Source organism: Carassius auratus, unplaced genomic scaffold (genome assembly GCF_003368295.1).
Source record: "Carassius auratus strain Wakin unplaced genomic scaffold, ASM336829v1 scaf_tig00041830, whole genome shotgun sequence".
Taxonomy (NCBI): domain Eukaryota; kingdom Metazoa; phylum Chordata; class Actinopteri; order Cypriniformes; family Cyprinidae; genus Carassius; species Carassius auratus.
In genome coordinates this window covers 102,807-118,963 of record NW_020526681.1, presented here as the reverse complement: position 1 = coordinate 118,963, position 16,157 = coordinate 102,807, and the positions used below count along the sequence as shown (strand labels likewise).

Sequence of the window (16,157 nt, the reverse complement as noted above, 5' to 3'; positions counted from 1 at the left end):
AGTTAACATTAATGGTTAATATAAGTACAATAACAGAAATAAAAACAGAGAAAAAAACATAAAAAAAAAAAACTGGTCAAATTATTTTTTTTTTACTTTTGATTCCACACATCTGTTTCTTGACAAATCCGACTGGAGTTTATGACATTGTTAAAATGTAGTATATAAAAAGAGATGTGTTTCCAAACAGATGACAATTATATAATATGAAATATATGTTTTCTGAAAGATCATGAGACACTGCTGAAAATTCTGCATTGCTGTGACGAGAATAAATACATATTTTAAATATTTTAAAATAAAATACAAAACAATATTACAACAATATTACTGTTATATTAAAAACGTGCATATATTTATTTATTTATTTATTCATATATACACATTTAAATGGAAAAAAGAGAGTGAATAAAAATAAACAAAATGGTTCCTGGAATAAAAATGTCAACCTCTAACTATAGCTTACAATTACAAAATCATAAGAAAATAATCCAGTTCTGCTTTTACCAAACTTTACTCTAAACTTAAGGTTATTAGCCTAGGACAAACCCATACTTCCTGTTTCACAACAGGTCTATATCGATACAGTCATTAAAAACGTTCAGCCTTCTCTTTAAATCTCTTTTAATCCCTCATGTCTTCTCTAAGATTGGTTTATCGTGATATTTCTTATACATAACCGGACATCTACTGCTTCTGTCCTCAAAGGGAAAATCAGTGGTCACCTCAGTTATCATAGTCTGCTCAGGTCTCCTGCCTCCTGTTGAGTTCAATAGAAATCAATGAAATACTGCCATAACTTTCCACAACGCACAGACAAATCCTGCAGGATACCTTTATGTTTGCTGTTGGCCGGTGGGATATCTGTGATTAAAACACTCTGACTTAAGGCTGCAATTTTAAAACATCAGTTTCGTTCTTTCTTTGAACTCAAAGCACAGCTTCCTACTAAGAACCATGGGATGCTTCATTCCCATTAGCATTCTTAAAGGGACAGTTAATTTAAAAAACAACTCACCCTCAGGTTGTACCATATGTTGATTTTTCTCACACAAGGAGAGGTTTTGGAGAAGTTTCACTGTAGCTTTAAAATAAAAAAAAAATGTTTGTAGATAAATTATAAAAAATATAATTGATTCATGAGATTAAATGTAGTTATCAAACCAGACTTTTTATGCTTGAGTGTATTTGATACATCAGGCTTTTGTGGCTCATATAGCAGGATATAGGAAAATATGGAGCTCATATTACCACTTGTGTATGAACAAACCCCTAAATTTATTCTGAGCAAAATAAAATTGGTGCAGTTGCTGATATTTATATGGCAAAAAGTTCTGATAGCTTGTGATTCATCAGAGGTCTTAGAAATGTGCATATCAAATATTTACAGTATAAATTTGATTTCCATATCAAATATATAAAGTAGGATTTGTTAACTTGACCAGCAAAATGTTTTTAACCAGCTCGTTTTCTTTCTGATTAAGTGAAGGAACAGCAAAAAAAAAAATCATTATGCTTCACAAGCTAATTTTTGCTGGTAAACATTTTGGCTAAACATCTAGATTAGCCTGAACCATCAGAAAGGTTCATGCTAGACTACAGTGGTTATTTAAGCAGGTTGGTATAACATGATGTTTTCTATTCAGACCGAGGTGGGTAAACATTGCCAGCTGTGAGCACTTAGAAACAATTAAAGTCACTTCTTGTTTCCGTCTGGCAGAGTCCTCTGTGCATCGGCAGTGGTGTTTAGTTGATCTGCAACCCCGTTTGCCTCCAAATACACCCAACCGCCTCTAGCAGGACATGCCTACCAACCTCATAATGAAATAAAAATGATTTAAAGCAAGAAAATGAAGTAAGAGAGAGGAAAAGGGGTAGCAGAGCTCCCGCTGTTTGTCCAATCACATACACGGTTGACAGAAATGAACCCACCTTCATACGAGGAACTGTAAGGTTTAGAGCCTGTGGTTATCGTCTTCACTTCGAGGCAGCTGGCCCGTTTCTGCAAGCTTTGTGAGACGATTACAACCGCTTCCAGCAACCCCTAATTGCTCTTCACAATAAACCAATTGATTAACATGCCAACAGAGTCAGGGTTGGGCAGGAGGACTCCAGCTGAAATCCAAATCACTACTATCTTACAATCATTAATTGTAATTAGAGCTACATCCTCTCGTACTAGGAATCACTGACAGCCAGGAAGAGTATTGATTAAGGAGGATGTTTCCCTATCTTGTCGCTGCAGCGGGTCGCTGCGTATTCTGATTAAGCAGAGGAAAAGTTCATGTAAGGGTCTGTTTTGCATTAAGACAGCAAAAAAAGGACAGTTTTTGTCTTGTAACCCTCCTGCAGAACATCAGTGCTCAGGATGCTGTTGTGGGAGGACAGCGTTTCTGATCTGTGCACAACACGAGCAGCTTCCTGCTACATACACATTAACTTTCTTTGTTGTAAATGAACTGCTGCAGTCCACAGCCGTTAACATGCTTTGCCAACCTGCATTTATCAGTGAATACAATATATATCTTAAAAATGAAATTTCTCTTTCAAGTTGCATTTGTAAGCCCAATTTTTTTTTTTTTTTCATTTGTATGGACAATTGAACTGGTTTATGCTTTAAAAGAAAACAAAACAAAAAATCCCGTGCTATTATCCTTTTGGTGGTTAAGCATTGCATATATTTATGTTTGTCAGCAGTTTTAGCTACTTTAAATTCTGAGTAGCATCCAGTCCATTTTATTATATTATAGCATCCATTGTCCTTCAGAATGATGACATATACAGTACACTGAGACACACACAACATTATGGGGGCAATTCTCTCTCATGCTGAGAAACACTCCCTCACACACACTCATCAGAGGAGCTCCAGGGGCCCGTCCCGCTCATACTGATGCTCAGCAGATGGGCAAAAGGGGTGTAATATCTGCCAGGTTGGTTTCATTATGTAGGGCAGCAGGCAAAAACCACCTGATTTCATTTTAAACTGCCAGCATGCTGGGAGATATTGTAGAGTGTTGAACAGAAATTTAGCATTTACAGTCTGGACTGTTGTTGTAATGTTTTTTTTATGTAAAGTGCATAGTTTTGGGTGAACTCTTTCTTTTGATAGCTTCACTAACTTATTACAGTTATTTAAATGTTCAAGGTCATATTTGGAATCGTAATGAACCATTATCACATACAAAAGGCACAGCAGATGCTCATAGAAACCCCAGCTGTGTTTACTACTATTTTATCTTTGTTTTGAACCTAAAAACTACAAATTGAGGTTGAGTCAGGATGAGAAAGAAACTATTAAATACAATTGTGAGATTTACCTGCATTACGCATGACTGTTTCTGTCTGGTGTCAGTCTTTATGGTAAATCAGATAGTATACTGTTTTCTGTGGGCATTCTGAGACTGACACCAGACCTGATTGGAACCAGTCAAAGTTGCTGAATCATAAATGTTCAGAGTTACAGTATTACAATTTACTGCAAAATGATCAGCAATGGCACATTTAAACTGCAGTATGCTGTGGTGCTTATATGAGTAAATAAATAAGTAAATTAATAAAAACTCCAAAAAATAAATAAATTAAATACTGATGATAAAACAAATGGAAAATTGAAATATAGGAATTTCTGTTTTTAAAAATATACACACAATAAAAAATTTGTTGTGCACCATAAATGTAACTACAACTTACATTTAAATATATAAAACAAAATAAAAATGCATTGATCCATAAAGGTTGAAGCCCTGAGCTGTTTTAAGAAATAGCAAATAGAAACACTACACAACAAAACAAAAACTAGTTGTGCCCCATAAAAACCAAATAAAACTAAATAACAAACTAACTAAATTTTACATAAAATAAACAAGTGGAAACCCTCCTATAAGTAAAATCTAAAAATAGTCATGTTCAATAAAAACTTAAATTAAAAATATATAATTTAAACCCCCCAAACCTCCAAAACAAAACAAACGTCAGATAAAAGCAATAATAATCAATGGTGCAGATGGCTACAAAAAAAAATAAAATAAATAAAAAAATTAAATAAATAAAAAAAATTAAATAAATAAATAAATAAATAAATAAATAAATAAATAAATATATATACCTCAAGAGCTTAATTTGATAGAAATCATTGGATATGGATTTGTTCGTTTTTTATTTTATTACATATATATATATATGTAATAAAATAAAAAACGAACAAATCCATATCCAATGATTTCTATCAAATTAAGCTCTTAAACTTTAGGGAATTAAAGCTCATCTGTGAAGTCATTATCATAATTATTAAGATCATTTTCCAAATCTCATAGTAAATTTGTCAAGTGTGCAATAAGAGATAGAAAATGTGCTTCTATTGCACCAAAGAAAAAAAAACCCCGACTTTTTGAATGCAGACACAAAGATTTTATAGAATCAGTGTTCAATATACTGTGAGTCGTAAAGTGTTTTTTTTTCTCACGCCATTAAATAAGAGGAACATTCAGCCAGAAGGAACTGCTGCTAATGTGAGGGAAATTGATTTTTGAAGACCAGGAAGGATAATGATAGCAGTCTAAAAAAAGTCATAAATGAATCATGAATTCCCATTCAGCTGTACAGGCTAGTTGGAGATCTGAGCGTCTGAACTACAGACAAAAGCTTAACTATTGTCTCTTGATTAATGGTGAAAAATGTAGAATTGGACACCAATGTACAGATTAAATGCTCAGCCTGTCCTCTCTGACTTAAGGGATGTTTCTTGTCTTTTTCCTCTTATTCTCCACTGTTCAGTCTCATATTACACAATCAAGTGTTCCTTTGAAGACCAGCAATGACAGTCCAAACTCTGATGGCTATAATTATCTGAAAAGCAGGAAGGGAACGTCTGAGAGACTTCCTGCTTTAAGAGGCGGAGGAAGAGCTGTCACACACCCTGCCACCCACTGCTGTAGCCCGTATGTGGAATGAGCTCTCAATCTGAAGTTACATTTTCACCTGTCACTACTGCAGACTTCACAAAATCGTTGGTGTTAGATTCATGGAAAAGTTAATCCAAAACTTATAGTTATTGTCATGTTGTTTCAAATCCATATGTTGTTATTTTCTCAAATCAAATTGAGTACATAATTACAGAACTCTGATTATAGTGAAATTCTCCAATGGTGAGTGAAATGTGCATTTTTGCATCAATCTACCTGGTTTTCATCACGATGGAAGTAATCAAGCTCTATCAGATGGCCACGCATTAGGTGCATTTTCGGTTCAGCACACTTAACCATCAGCATCTCTTCTGCATGAGCAGCATTTAGCCTCTCGCTTATATCAGAGTTTAGTTTCAAGGTGACACTGTAGGACAGCTGATGGGGCGTTCACACATAGTTGAGATTTCAGCAGTTTGCAGTTTCCAGTAATGTGAGTGACAGCAAGTCCTGAAGGGATGCAATATGGCTGTGTCCTTCAATGCAAAAAAAAAAAAGTTGTAAAAAGTTTAACCTCATGCAAATGAAAAGAAATGATTCTTTAAATAACAGTGAATACACTGAAGTACACTAGTGTCATTATCATAAATTATTAAATCAACTATTATGCTCACCATTTTTATTTTGACAATTTAGTTGAACAACCGATGATGGACAAAGCTCTTTGCTTTAAATAAGATCTTTATGATATTAACATTTTTAATAGATATTTCGTAATTCAATTCACCAGTGTCAATATCACAAAAGAACTAGTAATAGCCTAAAATAATAATAAATAATAAATAAAAGCTCACTAAAGACAGGTAAATAGATAGCAATTAAAATAAGAATAAAAAACTAATTGCAAGCAATCGGACAAAAAGAAAAAGAAAAACGTAGAAAAAAATAAAGAAATACTGCATACAGTACATTATATAAAGTAATCAAATGTATAAAAATACTGCTATTTTTTACTTTATAAATTAAATATATATATATTTCTTCTTATTAAAATGACAAAAGTGATTTAGTTAAGAGCAGTGAGAGATTTTCTCTTCTTTTGTTGATTGATTAACATTAACGATAGGAATATTAGACTGCTGTCACTTTAAGAGCTGCTCGGATCCAATATACAGTTACAAGTTTTCTTTCGCTGCTGTTTGCTTTCACTTAAGAACAATAGTCCAAAATCTTCACTGGTTGACAAATTTCTACTGGTTAATCATGTCTACTAGTATATCGTCCACCCTTAATGGAAATATTGAATAATAACCCCACTAATTATATTCATTATACAATTGGGGGGTTGGGCATATTACCCCAATGTTATAATTTAATCTTTTTACTTCAAAAATTATAATTGTATTAGCATTTTACCATATTAGTCTTTTAGCTTAAGTATAAATAATACATAACATATATATTATATATAAAATCATAATGCTTGCATATAAATAAAAAATAAATACATAAATAAATAAATAAATGTTACTTTTTAGTAATACAATGCAGCCACTCAGCAACCTCAATCAATACAATCAGTATGTGTGAATGTTTCTTCTTCTGCACTCAGACCTGCATTTTCAACACTTCAGGATCTAAATCGTTGTCTCTTCAAATGCACATTTAGCACACTCCAAATTTAGGGATAATGATATGGCAGATAATGAGCAGCAGTTTGATTCAAGCTGTGCTCTTACATCCTCAAAGAACCCTGTGATTGTCTGCACATCTTTCCGGCTCTGATTTACCAGAGTGGATGATGCAGTAACTCACTGTCCCCAGCACTGACCTCTGACCCCTGCAGACTGCCAGACAGGTTGTTATAATCAGCCACAGACAGATGATACTGTCTGAAGCGCAGTTGGTGGCCAGTGATTGTCTCACTTCACTGTGACCAGAGAGCTTGTGGTACAGGGTCACGCCAGGCTGTGCTGACAGAATGTGTTAGCAGTGCTTACCCGCCGCTGGCCAGTGTCACCCTCTCTAGAGCTCCAGGGTGCACCGCTGGAGAAAGACTGACTGGTTTAACATCTGCGTCCCACTCCCACTGCGTCCTCTAAAAGCATAATGCCACTCTCTTTCTGCCACTGAGGCTTGGGCCATCATTTTCTGTAGCGTCACGCTAACTCAGTTGAGTCATACCGCTAACACCCAAACTCTCACTCAACCACAACACGTCAGCCAAGATGCAACAACCACACAGTACTGGTTTCAAAACGCACACATCTCCCTCCTAGGACCCACAAAAATAGAAACATATGAGACAAGCACTAAGATACAATTAGAGCTGCATACATATTTAACAAGGCTCTGTGTTTGACTTTTAAGAACGCATAAACATTTTTGAGGGTGCGGAGTGAGTCAGATTAGGTGGGAATGAGTATATAAATGCCATTACTTTTGAGCATTCTATTCATTCTATTTTTGAATTTTGAAAAGGTGTCTCATAAATTGCACAAAAAATATTAAGCACCACTGTTACCAACACTGATAGTAATAATTAAAAAAGTTTACCTCAACGTCAGATTAGCATTTTAAAATGATTTCTTAAGGAACATGTTACACTGGAGACTGCAATAATGGCTGCTGATGCCATGAAAGGAATAAATTACAATTTAAAATGTACTAAAATAGAAAACAGTTATTTTAAATTGTAATAATATTGCAGTTAAAAAAAATAATAATAAAAAAAAAAAAAATAATAATAATAATAAAATATATATATATATATATATATATATATATATATATATATATATATATATATATATATATATATATATATATATATATATATATATTACTATGCATGAGTATATCCATATTAATTGTATAATATTAATATTATAATGTATAAAAATATAATCTGGAAAAAATAGAGGAATAAAACAGGATCAGCATTAAAAAGTGTGAAAATACCTGCTTTAAAGGACACAAGTGAAATTAGTGGTGTGTTTCACTGAAGTGAAAGGTTTGAGAAGCAGGATATTTAAACAGTCTCCGTTTGCTCTTTATTTAGTCTCAGTGGTCTATTAGAAACAACTGATACACTGAAGTGACCTAATTTGCGATTTTCTTTCCAACAGGATGCTTCTTAGATGCATTGTGCTCATAAGAGTTGCACGTTAAGTATGTTACCTAAGGAACTTGTGGTCTCCAAAACAGACAATAAGTGCTCTGATTTCAGTTCATTTCCTCCTGCAGTTGCAGACTCCAGCTCATCTATAACATTCCCTCCCTCTAATATTCTCCATCAAAACAGCAGGTGAAAATGGATGCTACTGCCTCAGTCTAAACTCTGTCATGCGTTTCAGTTGTTGGATTGCCAGTTGGATGTGCTCTGCAGGTGAAAGTCAGGTTAAGAGTTAAACACGTGTTTGGGAGCTGAAAGCACATCCTCTTTACTGGATCCCCTCTCCACCCACTAGAGTATATGAGCAGTAAAGAGTAGAAGCGTGGAAGAGGAGTTGCATGATTTAGCCTGGAGCAAGGAGTGAATTGTTTGAAAGGCAAAGCGCCTGTGTTTTCTCTTGCTCCAGGATCACTCTGATACAGCTGTGCATGTCATTTTAACGGGCCATTATGCAACAGTGGCAAAGTAGTAGTTGCCAGAGTGGGAAAATAAACATACTTTTATTATTAATGGACAGAAAACGATAAAAAATACAAAATGTACAGTAAAGATCAAAGACAGATGTACACAGGTGCAGAGACAGCCAAATAGTCAGTAGCCTCGTTTCCAACGGCCAGGGTTTTTTGGCCTGATGAAAACCTTAGGCCAAAGCGGGCCAGCTGGGGCTAGAGGAGTGGTTATGAACAAAGGCGGAGTTTCTCCGCATCTGGAGAGCTCAGCGCTGCGGATCATTTCAGAAAGATAACAGCTATAACTGCAGTATTAAATACTTTTTAAAATAACTTGAGCTCAAAACTCAAGAAATTTGAAATAACTTGATCCGATGTGGATTATTATCACCATACAAGGCAGAAATATTTATAAGCGATGTAAAAAGACTATCCACGATAGATATTAACATTACCACAGTAAACATTGTAAATGTGACATCAGCTTCTTATAATATTATGTTTTTTGTTCGGGAGCTTTCATAAAAATAGAGATATTATCATTCATTCTAAATTAATTCATTATGCTCAATGTATCACTTATAGTAAAACATTGATGCTTTTTAATTTGAATATTTAACAAAGCATGCAAAAAAACGGCCGCTTTTATTATGTTCGTGTGTGATTGCGCTAGTTTGCAGTGACTTATTTCTTAGTTTTCTGATAACTTTTCTTTGTCGGTGAAATGATGAGGTTGCGTGACGTTGTTCCTGAGAGGCGTGTTTTAGTGACGCGCAGTGGAGCTTCAGCACCAACTGTGGAAACGGTGCCCTATTCTGGCCTCGGTGCTACTGGCCCGAGGCTATTAGCCCCGTCCGGCCCATTTTAAGCCCTGGCTCGCACTGGCCTGGCAGTGGAAATGCGGCTAGTGTGGACTTTTCCTTTTTTTTTTTTTTTTTTTTTTTTTTTTTTTTTCTCGAGTCCACAGATAATAAAATACTGCATAAATCAAATGAATTGGGGTGATATGGAAACCAAGCTACTCTCTGTTTTCAGATGTGTAGTCTGTTAAAATATTATAAAAATACAAATTAAAAACAAACAACAAAATAAAATTTATAAAAAAAAAAAAAAAAATGAGATGTGATCTCAGTGACATAAAGTGACATTATATTTCGTAATTCCCTTGGAAAACCTTGATATTCAAATAAATAAATAAAAAATAAATAAAAAAAATTATATATATATATATATATATATATATATCTAAAATTATTTTCTAAGTTAATGGTATTTTTGAAAACAACATAAAGGACTTTCCTGTGGACTTCTGCCTCTTCAAAAGCTCAATCTCAGGTGGATTTTGATTGGCTGTCATTGTTTTTATTCATCAACTAAAATCTGAAAACGAGTCCAAATAAATTGTTCCTCTGTGTCATTTTAGTTGTGGTGCAGACTTCCCGTTCCTCATGCCATTGCAACGATTATATACTTATCGTTATAGTTAACATCCTTGGTGTGAATGGAGCTTCACACCTGAAATTTCTCTCACCTTGAGCACAGAGACACGCAATGTAGAAAACCTGAAGCGGAGCTGGAGCGGAGTGATTACAGAACACTTTGAACAAGGAGTGCAAATATCTGGCGCTCCAGTCCACTCATCGTCACAGCGCTCTCTGCTTTTTTTTCTTCCCGCTAGTGTTTTCTTATCTCTTTTACAGCTCAGGAGCGCACAGGTCTGGCCTGCTGTGATTACACATCCTTTATCTTCCAGGCAGGCCGGCTCCGGCCTCGCTACATTACTCGAGTGGCTTTCACCTGAGCTCTGTTTGCTCGTCAGCACTATTAAAGAGATTTGTAGAACGTGGCCAGCGGTTGGATAAGTCAGTGATTTAGTGCAGGCGAGAGCAGGACTGCTGAGAGTGTGGCGTTTTACTACAGATGGTAAGGACTGGGCACGTGAGAGCTCAGGATTCAGTGTTCGCTGACCCATTTTCTGGGTGTGACGATAATGTGAGTGAAGATACCTTTGTCTCACCCTGTGACAAAAATGGAAATAGAGGATGAAAGCAGACGGCAAGAGAATGAGGTTGCAGAAGGAGGAGGAGGAGGATGGCAGGATGCTTGAACAGTCATGCTGATTGATTAGATGAGAAAGGTGTAATGGGAGACCTTCGTGCTGATGTTTAGACCCTCCTCTCCTACTATCGATCCCTTGGGCTGCCTGGAACAAGATTGTCAGGTATTGGTAAGGGAGGAACTCAGGTGCAGACAGGGATTCTCAACACAAAGGGTTTATTAAATACAAAAAGGGGAAAACAAAACCCACGAGGGGGAAAACAACAGCTAGGGCAGGAACTAAACAACTTAACAGGGCAGGATTGATAAGACAAACAAACTCTTGACACTAACTACAAACACTCACGGTAATACAAGGACTTCAGAGGGTACAGCACAATCTCACACACGATCACATAAGTAGAACACATCTGAGAAACACAATGAACCGACGCAGGACAGAGCACACTAGGAGATCTAAATAGGGGGAACAATTAAGACACGACAGGTGTTACAGATGGGACAATCACGACACGACTAGGATAACAAGGGGGGCGGGGCAAGGGAACGAGACAACACAAGCACATGGCCCAAAGACAAGGCCATGCGCTTGTACACAAAACACGGGTCTGTCATGATCCTGCCTCAAGACTAGGAAAAATCAAGGACACGAGGGCAGAATCATGACAGAACCCCTCCCTTAAGGAGCGGCTTCCAGACGCTCCTCAAGGGAACATCAAACACGGGACACGACTGACATGACAGACTGGGACACAGACACAAACCAACAGGACATGACAAATAACAACAAAGGCAAACATGAGTACACAACGGCAGGGTTGGGGTGACAAATCAAAAAAAACAAACAGGGAAGGGGAGGGGGCGGGACCACAAAGTTCATGGGGGACAGACCAGGGCGGGTGGGTGGGGTAGGAATCCTAGGAGGACAGGACGAAGGCTGACGACGGGGGGTACGGGCAGGTCTGGGTGGTGAGGGGCGGGGAGGGTTCTCGGGATAACTGACAGGAGCAGACACAGGACGCGGGGCAACACTTACGGGACGCGGGGCAACATCAACAGGACGAGGGGCGACTACATCAACAGGACGAGGGGCGACTACATCTACAGGGCACGGGGCGACTACATCTACAGGGCACGGGGCGACGACAGGGCACGGGGAGACAACATCTACTGGACACGGGGCCACATCAACAGGACACGGGGCCACATCAACAGGACACGGGGAGACAACGGCTGGACACTTAGGACTTCTGGGGACAGGGTCAGGGGACAAGACAGGACTGACGGGGATTTCTAAAATTTGGACAAGACGGGACAAATAATCAGAAAATGCTTTAGCAGCTAGGACAATTGGCATCTCCTTATGAGATGAAACCGACTGTACAAGAGTCTTTGCTGCAGAGTCGGCCGCGGCTCTCTCCTCCGCTCTCACGACTGCCGACTTGCATACAGCTTTCTTTCCCGGCTCGGGCACGCTAGCGCTCACCGCTGCTGACTCGGACACGCTCACTGCTGCTGGCTCGGGCACGCTCACTGCTGCTGGCTCGGGCACGCCAGCGCTCTCCGCTGCTGGCTCGGGCAAGCTCACCGCTGCTGGGTCGGGCACGCCAGCGCTCACCGCTGCTGGCACGGGCACGCCAGCGCTCTCCGCTGCTGGCACGGGCACGCCCACCGCTGCTGGTACGGGCACGCCAGCGCTCTCCGCTGCTGGCACGGGCACGCCAGCGCTCTCCGCTGCTGGCACGGGAGGAAACGGGGTCACAGGACCGGCAGGCCCCCTCTTCCTCCTCTTCCTCCTTGGGCGCGGTGCAGAGACCACAGCTGGGTCAGAGGCGGGTTGGGGGAGTTCGGTCTCTGGCAGGGCTGACTCCGACAATTCCGAGGCAGACTCCCACGATAACCGTCTCCCTCGCTTCCCGGGGAGACCGACGGGTGTGGGAGGCACCTCAGGACTCGGTGAGGGATGTGCCTGATCCCCCAGAGTGGCCACGGCCAGGATACGACCCTCTAGAACCGTTGGCAGCTGGGTAGGTGGGGACCTCTGGGGCTCCTCCTCTCGCCCGCTCGCTCCGGAACGACCTCCCCTGGTCCCCCGGAACACCACAAGGCGAGAGCCCTCAAAACAATCTCGCTTGCTGGCTGACAACATCCAGTATTGCCTCCTGTCTGCTGAGTTCCCTTGTGGTCGGTTCATTCTGTCAGGTATTGGTAAGGGAGGAACTCAGGTGCAGACAGGGATTCTCAACACAAAGGGTTTATTAAATACAAAAAGGGGAAAACAAAACCCACGAGGGGGAAAACAACAGCTAGGGCAGGAACTAAACAACTTAACAGGGCAGGATTGATAAGACAAACAAACTCTTGACACTAACTACAAACACTCACGGTAATACAAGGACTTCAGAGGGTACAGCACAATCTCACACACGATCACATAAGTAGAACACATCTGAGAAACACAATGAACCGACGCAGGACAGAGCACACTAGGAGATCTAAATAGGGGGAACAATTAAGACACGACAGGTGTTACAGATGGGACAATCACGACACGACTAGGATAACAAGGGGGGCGGGGCAAGGGAACGAGACAACACAAGCACATGGCCCAAAGACAAGGCCATGCGCTTGTACACAAAACACGGGTCTGTCATGATCCTGCCTCAAGACTAGGAAAAATCAAGGACACGAGGGCAGAATCATGACAAAGATAGGAGGTTCCAGCTCATTGGGATCCCTCTACCTGTTTAATCACTCTCCACAACCGCAGTCGCATTCCTCAGAGGAAACCAGGAGACCAGGGCTGTGTTCTGGTGGGACAGAGCTGATCTGTTGAGACAAGACAAGCTCAGGCTTTTCAGCCCATAACAAAAAACGACACAGTGTCTTGTCGGGATTGGGATAAGAGTGTTACAATAAGCCATTATATGCCACTGAGGACTCAGTACACAAGATATGCAAACACAGATGCTTCTAGCTATGCAAGCTCAAATTTCACATTGCTGTTTTAAAAAAAAAATGTAAGAAAACTATGATGCAACACAACGGGGTGTTTCTTTAGCTTCGGTGACTTATTTTCCAGGGGTTGATTTATATTCAAATAAATATTTAGATTTTTTTTCTTGTTATATGAATATCCCGGGAAAAATTTACAAAAATAACTTAAAATAAACATAAAATTTACTTAAAATAAATAAATTAAAAAATGTATTGTGATTAATCGTTTGATAGCATATATATATATATATATATATATATATATATATATATATATATATATATATATATATATATATACACATCATATATGTAAATATGTGTGTGTGTGTCTAAATAAAAATATATATTAAATTTAACATATTTATTTTATATTACTTTATGTGATTGTAATTTTAGTGCTAAAATTTTAATTGCCATTTAAAATGTAGCTTTTAAAAAAGTTTGTTGTGTTTTTTTGTTGGCCACAAATTGCCCAAACTTTTGTAAATATATATATCAATACGGCTTAAAGAAATAAATAAACAAATTAACTAATAGTAGTTCATTAACATGCCAATTGCTTGTATTATTTTGCAAAGCCTCCGTGGGTTCTTAATAGGTGCTATAAAAATACGAATTATTATTATTATTGTTATTACTTATAATACTAATTTTATAATTAATAATAATTTTATCGTATGGTACCATGCCATATAAAATATTAATGTCAAGAACCAAATTATAGACCAAATTATAATAATAATTTTCTGTTTTATTAATTGTCTTATCTGTAAGTATGCACAAAACAACTGCATGCTTGATTGGTCACATATTCACATCTGCATTTGCATTCTAGCATCAACTATGTTTCTGGCCTCAGAGTTCACCTGGCTCACTCCAGGGGAGCAGGAACTCATTCACAGAGAAGATTGCTCATGATGGACAGGCAGGAATGAGTTTCATCTCATCTTGCTCTTATATAACTGAGGAATGAGCTGTCTAATGTGCCGCTGGGTGCCGGGCGAGAGAGAGTGGCTTTGGGGATTAAATCACCCCGTCTCCAGGGGACGAAGGGACAGCAGCTGATGTGGACGAGGCTCCTGCTGGATGCGCGTGCAGTCGTGTAAAGAGCTTTAGTGGGGTGACGAGTATTCGGCTGACAGTCACTGGGGATTAGTTCCCAGCGCAGCACAGGCATAAAGAGAGGCTGGCTGTAAAAACACATTTCTCTTCCCGTCCTTCAGTGGGGGCAATTGTGGGTCTTTAATCTGACTGCCTTCCTCTATTGCGTTTCAGCTCTTTCAGCCTTTCCTGCTGCATCTTAGAAGTCTCGCAAAACTACTGGCTTTGCATTAAAGACAAGTTACTTTTAGCAGTGTAATATCTGTGCAATTTTTTCATGTAAAAATGACACAGAATGCACATTTTAAAGTAGCATTGTTTTTTGTAAAATGTGAATTTAGCATGTTCTTTTATGTCTGCAAATATATTTTGGTATTTTTATGCTTTAGTAAAGTAAAAAAAAATACATATGCCACTTTTAAAGAAAAGTTGTTTTTAGTAGTTCAAATATCTGTTCAATTTTTTCAACTTTAAAATGTGATTTATGAACATGAAAGTGGACATTTTGAAGCTCTCATCTATAGCATTCATCAAGTTGAAGCATAATTAAAATCTTTAAAAAAATAATATCCATGTTAAGAGCATAATTTTAGTGGCCCATACCTGAAATATATATATATATAATATTGTTTTACTGCATTTCTAACTGTCCACTGCCATTCAAAAGTTTCTAAGATGCTTTTTTGGGTTGCTGAAAAAAAAAAAAAGCAAGACATTGAAGACTGTTACACTTACAAAAATTTACATTTCATAGTAATACTGTTGTTTTCTATTTCAGCTTTCTCAACTTTCCTGCTGCATTTTAGAAGTCTTGCAAACCTTGCAATACAGAGACGTTGTATTTAGTAGCACAATATCTGAGATGTTTTCATCTTTTAAATGTGATAAATGAGCATGAGACTGCAAATTGTCATTTTTAAGATTGTATACATCGCTAGCATTCATAAAGTTAAAACATAGTTAAATCTTTTAAAAATAGCTTCTCCTAACTCTCTTGGAAGAGACCCTTTTAAATCCCACTTAGTAAAATCCTAGTTATGACTTGAATTATGCTTCTTAATAGTGCCATAAAAGCTGGCATATTTCAGTTTTGTAACGGAGAGATGAGTGCTTCCTAACCTCATAATGGATTTGAGACACATTAGCAAACAGTTCAACTCAAATTCCCTTAGTTTCATCATTTACTCATGATGCATGAGTTAGTTTATGAGAACACTGGATATTAGAAGTGGTTCTTTTCAGTGTGATTACGAAAAAGATTCCTCAGGATGCTGAGCAATAAGGCTTGGATTTCACACCTTGTTAGGTCTAGTATGTAAATACACTTTAAACGAGAGAGTGCGTGTTAGTGTTCACTAGGGAGGGCAGTACCATCATGTATTGCATTCCTTGATAGTGTCTTTCAGTAATCGCCTAGATTGTTCATTTCAGAAGAGGAATAGAAGCTGAAATGGCTGTTTTGAGATGCTA

General features: G+C 38.2%; 1 protein-coding gene across 1 annotated transcript in view; it reads left to right on the top strand.

The window, feature by feature from the left end:
- Positions 1 to 16,157, top strand: part of LOC113085552 (zinc finger matrin-type protein 4-like) — a 43,041-nt gene that overhangs the window by 18,017 nt on the left and 8,867 nt on the right. The gene's annotated exons all lie outside the window — the stretch shown is intronic.